We start from the raw sequence: 6313 nt of genomic DNA on the forward strand, positions 1-6313 counted from the left end.
TCCGCTATCGTGTAAAATACAGAGAAAATACACGTTTCAATACATACAATGTCCGCTACCGTGTAAAATACAAAGAAAATACACGTTTCAATACATACAATGTCCGCTACCATGTAAAATACAAAGAAAATACACGTTTCAATACATACAATGTCTGCTACCGTGTAAAATACAGAGAAAATACACGTCTCAATACATACAATGTCCGCTACCATGTAAAATACATGAAATACTGGATAAACAAGAATTACAGCCAATAGTGAGACAACAGTTCAAAATAACTTTCAAACATGACAGTTTAACCCATTAACTGCTGATTCACCGTATAGTGTACGGTCCAGCTCCGGCAGTTGAATGCAAGTGTGCTGTATATAATGTACTGCTCACAAAAATTCTGCACTCGTTTAAAGCAGCCTCACTGAAAGCTTTGTTTGTTTGCTTCACAATCAGCTACCTCTGCTTTGCCCATCAAGGGTAACGAAACCTGGTTTTTAGCGTTTAAATCCACAGATTTGCCGCTGAGCCACTGGAGGACTCAGGGAAGCATTGGAAGCCACTAGACATACAATTTGTGGTAAAAAGTACGTTAAATGCAGATGTATTTTGTTGTTGTTGCTGTTTGTTTGTTTTCATATTCCTCTTCATTTGTCTATTGCGGATGTAAAATCAGAGATTTGCAAAAATAGCATTTTAGATCTATCTTTTGTTTCCCACAAGGCACTGACCAAGAGACCTTTCGTATAATACCAATACTCGTCAGTTGGGCTGAACGATGAGTGGCGAAAGATTCTCTGAAACGCTATTTATATACGCAGTATAATACTAAGTTACAGAATGTGAAAAACAAACACATAACATATCCAGTAAAGGTGATTTTTATCACAAATTGTATGCCTAATGACTTAAGTTCTTGATGATTGTATCATCATAAGACAGAATATAAAATGAATTTACACAGTACCCAATACAATTGATAAAAAAAATATATATTTTTCCATAAGCTGCAAAACCTCAAGTGAGTGAGGTTATTCGGGGCTGTAACCTTTTACTTTATTGTAATTAGAGGATATTAAGTTTCCGTTTGTGAACGTTTGACTGATCATTACTAATCTGCGGATTAAGTGACATTTTACAAATATTTACAAATTATTATCAAAAGAAGGAAATTGAATAACTCTGGGTTTCAGTGTATTATTATCAAAAGAAGGAAATTTAATAGCTCTGGGTTTCATTCTATTATCATCAAAAGAAGGGAATTGAATAGCTCTGGGTTTCATTCTATTATCATCAAAAGAAGGGAATTAAATAACTGTGGGTTTCAGTCTATTATTATCAAAAGAAGGGAATTTAATAACTCTGGGTTTCAGTCTATTATTATCAAAAGAAGGGAATTGAATAGCTCTGGGTTTCAGTCTATTATTATCAAAAGAAGGGAATTTAATAACTCTGGGTTTCAGTCTATTATTATCAAAAGAAGGGAATTTAATAGCTCTGGGTTTCAGTCTATTATTATCAAAGAAGGAAATTTAATAGCTCTGGGTTTCAGTCTGTTATTATCAAAAGAAGGGAATTTAATAGCTCTGGGTTTCAGTCTATTATTATCAAAAGAAGGGAATTTAATAACTCTGGGTTTCAGTCTATTTAGTATTAAATCTACGTTTTTTGATAAAGCTGGTTTGCTTTTCTTTGTTTGTTGTTAAGCACAAAGCTACGCAATGGGCTATCTGTGCTGTGCTCATCAAGGGTATCGAAACTCGATACTTAGTCTTATAAGCTTTCAGACTTACCGCTGAATCGTTAGGAGGGAGTCGGCTATTTTATTAAATCCTTGTTCGAAGAAAATGGCTTAAAATGAACGAATGGTATAACATAATTTGTTATATGTTCAGTTAATTTCTATACAATATACAGACGTATATATATATAAACACAATACAGCATGTACGAAACAACAATTTAACGTTTTTAAAATACATGAACGTTCACGTTATAATATAGTTGTCCAAGTATCAGAAACTCTTAGAAACATTTTAATTACGTTAATCGGTAAATTAACGTAGCGCCTCTAATAGACAGCGAATTTCACTTAATATAAATAATGATATTACGTTTTCTTAAACAATAATTTCCTCTTAAGAAGATCACTGATCATCGGACACTAAATACGTATTAAGATACGTTTCCAATTTAAAGTAATGAACACGATTACTTATTGTCGATTTCTTTTTAATATTAAAGTGTCTCGTTATATGCTCTGTAATATATACCGTTACCAGGTTTTAATGAGGAGAAAAAACAACAACAACAGCATGCAAACATGTAATTGATTCGGGCGGTAGTGGTGTTTAATAAGAGAGACAAGTTCCAAATATATTATATGTATATCCATCAATCGCAGCTGAGATGAATTTAATGTTTGCTGTAAATGTCACGTTCCTGGTCTTTTTTTTCCTGTCTCTCTCTCGAGTTGAACAATAAAAAACACAGTTCAACTGTCTGAGGTTTATGACATCGTAAGAAGAAATAATGACCAAATCAGCAAGTCTGCTAAATCTGATGCCGCTAATAGGTTTTGCTTCTTTATCTAACAATCACTTGAACATGTATTTTCCTCGTCGTGATGTAAAACAATCTCAGACCGCTGTAAACGGCGGCTCCAAACACCATTTGTGGTTTGTGTTAGGCCTGGGTACACTTAATTGAATTTGGCCGCCGCCTCGTCAGCTAACTGTCGTTAGTAGTAAACACACGTGATGGCGCTTCCGTCGAGGTGATGGTGGTCTTGCACTGTGACGAGTTGGCGACACATGCACAGCTTGTTGACGAGACCGCAATTAGTGGAAACAGTACGTCCGTGGCGCTTTACGCTTGAAAACGTTAGTTGGAGGTGTGTCTTTTATGCTCCCATGAGAAACGACCCAAGTTGATTGGCAAAATGAACTACTAATCAGTTAAAGTATAATAATATACATCTGAAGTTATATTCATAATACGTGGTTCCTAGATCTTATCATGGCGACATCTGACGTCGAGCGAAGGTTGAGGGCTGAAGAAATTTAATCGTCCATCACAAAGACGGATTTGTTTTGACGAAACAAAAGCTTCAACATTTGTACTACAAGAAGTCTGCTTACGTTAGAGAAAACAGTCTTATCTGATGATACATTTACTATTGCACACAAATCAGCAGATATGAATATTAATTACCCATATTTTTAAACACATTAACTTTAAAGCAATGTCAGGCTCGGTTGTGCAGCATGGTAGCAAGCTCCGACAGGGCCGAAAATTCAGCGTTCGCGTCCCGTTGACGCTAAAACGCGCTACCCACTTTGGGTATTTGATGAGCTAAAAGTGACACTGTGATGTTCACACCTCACTACTCTGTAAGACAAGAGTTGGGTGCTAATGACTAGCTGCCTTCTCTTTACTCTATCAGTTCACAATTAGGGACTGTTATGCGAGGTTAGTTCTTGTGTATCTTCGCGTGAAAAAATCTAAAAAAAGAAGAAGAAGAAACAAACAAACTGCCAAGCTTTAATAGATCTTACATTCAGCAAAACGTACGTAGAGCATACAAAATATGAGATTTCTGATTTAAAAAAAAATATCCCGTATTTTTATGTTAATTAAACGCATTTTAAATACGTATTTTTTATACTAGATCGCTAATGTTAAGCGGTTACTTTTGCTATTAAGAACTGTACCGATAAGTTTAACTATGAAACCCGGGGTTCGACCCCTCCGGTAGAAACAGTGCAGATAATATAGTGTGCAGCTTCGCTCTTAAAAAACAGCAAAAAACCAAACCAAAAAATCTCATTAGCTAAAAGCAGCAATGTTTTAACCCCAGAATTATTTATGGGAAGAGGGCGTCACCTTTCTAAGCAAATATATTTTAAAACTATTTATGAATTACATTGATTGTGGGTCTACGATTCTATTGGTTACAAAGTCCCTCATAATATCTGCGTCAACAAAAATTAAAAGAAAAAACCCCGTCAAAATTGCAATTAGTCATACTAATTACTGCTGGGGTCTCTATAGATAATAAATGATTTCAACTTTAACTCAATTCTTTACACACATTAATATATTAGGCAAAAACATAAAATTACTCAACATGATGCAATACGTGGACCCTACCGGTAGTGAATATTATTAACACAAGTTGGTAGTTTGAGGATTAATATCATTCATTAATCTATGAACCTACTAGTGTTAATATTTTATACTTATTATGTCATTTCGACTTGATTTTTCTTTGTAACATGGAATTTGGGCGCGGATTGGCCCTGAATTTTGGAACTGACGAATCGGGTTCCAATCCATGTTATATCTCATAAAAATGATAGGCGATCTCTTGGCGTGAATGGGTGGTGATAAGGTTTTGTTGATTGGCTGGCTTTCCTCTTGGCAATAGTTCAAAATTAGGGACAGCGGCAGAGATACAAATACAAAAAAAAACATCTTTTCGATATGCTTCTTAACGATTTTTGTTGCCACTTTGTTCAGCTTTATGTGATATTCGGTTTTGTTTGTTTGTTTTAAAATATCACTCAAGGCTATAAAAGGTTTATCCGTGCATAGCTGTCCTAAGGCCAGGCATGGCCAGGTGGTTAGGGCGCTCGACTCGCAATCTGAGAGTTGCGGTTTCAAATCCCCGTCACACCAAACATGCTCAAAATAAGAAACAACAAAAAAAAAGAAGCTGACCCTAATTTAAAATGATAGTAGTAGAGGAAAGGCAGCTGGTCGACAACATCTTGTTTGATCGAATAATGGGATATTACTGTCACTCTTATATTTCAAAAACGGTACCGACTGCAGTTAGCGTTCTTGCAGCAACGGGTCGCAAACAAAGAATCTTCGGATTGGCAGTATGGCATAGTAGCCACAAACGTGAAACAAACGTAATATTGTTTCTTATGAATATTTCTTGTCTTTTCTTGAAGGTTTGAGGCCCGGCATGGCCAGGTAGTTAGGTTGCTCGACTCACAATCTGTAGGTCGCGTGTTCGAATTTCCGTTCCACCAAAAATGCTCGCCCTTTCAGCCGTGGGGGCGTTATAATGTCACGGTCAATCCCACTATTCGTTGGTAAAAGAGTAGCCCAAGAGTTGGCGGTGGCTGGTGATGACTAGCTGCCTTCCCTCTAGTCATAAACTGCTAAATTAGGGACGGATAATACAGATAGCTCTCGTGTAGCTTTGCGCGAAATCCATAAAAAACAAACAAACTTGAAGGTTTGAAACAAAGTTTCTGATCCTTTGTTCAGCCTTTCTTTCGATTGGATTCTTCATGGAACGTGAAAAGACGTCTCAAAACTAAAAGAAGAGGCAGAAAAAAGTGCGTAAGAATCATTTTCAACATAGTTATAAAAACTGACTGTAAGAGACACCAGAAAGCTATGCATAGAGAAAAATCTGGGAAAATATCCACCAGTGACGACATGTTGAAGGTAATCTATTCAGTAAAATATGTGTTAATTTGAAGATGATGAAAGAAATCATATACGTCTGGCGTCGTCTAGTGGTTAGGATGCTTGGACTGTGAAACCGAGAGTTCATTGTACGCTGGCCGTTGCCTGAAAAAAATCGCGCTTCGTACTTTGGGGCCGGGAATATGCTCTAAGAGAGATTGTCATATCCCACTGCTCGGTTGGACAAGAGTAAGCCCAAGAGTTTGCGAGGGTAGCTACTGACAAGATGTCTTCCTCTTACGAATGGCTATGTTCACATAACTCTTTGTGTTGCTTGGCGCGAAAATTCTGAGCCCTATGCTCCACTGGGAGTTTACAGGAATAAAAAAATAAAAAATAAAAACATAGAGCAAATGTAATGTGTATAACAAGAAAACACGTTCGTACACGCACTACTGTTTTACGAAATGTTTTTTTTTTTTTACTTGTATGTTAGAAGTCAACCAGATATATCCTACAATAATAGGCATTCCCTCTAATCTTACTTTTTATACTAATGGTGCTACTGCCCTAAATAATTATTTATTTAATTGAATGATACTCGAAAGAACATTATTCATCAATCCATTTTTAAAGGAACTTGTTATTCCCCCCCCCAAAAAAAAACAACAAATTGATAGATATTGTAGAATGGTCAAAAACCTTCTTATCCTTTCCAAGGTCTATAAGTACCTTGGGACTCCATAACTCAGTACAAAGTACTTTTTGAAACCCAGTGTTGGCTCAATGTAATTTAGCACGCTGAATTTTTTTTTTGGGGGGGGGGAATAACGAGCCTCTTGGAAATTACACGTGAGTATAAGATATCTTGTTTTGACCCAAAAAATTTTGG

The sequence above is a fragment of the Limulus polyphemus genome, unplaced genomic scaffold (assembly GCF_000517525.1).
Source record: "Limulus polyphemus unplaced genomic scaffold, Limulus_polyphemus-2.1.2 Scaffold1606, whole genome shotgun sequence".
NCBI classification, from domain to species: Eukaryota; Metazoa; Arthropoda; class Merostomata; order Xiphosura; family Limulidae; genus Limulus; species Limulus polyphemus.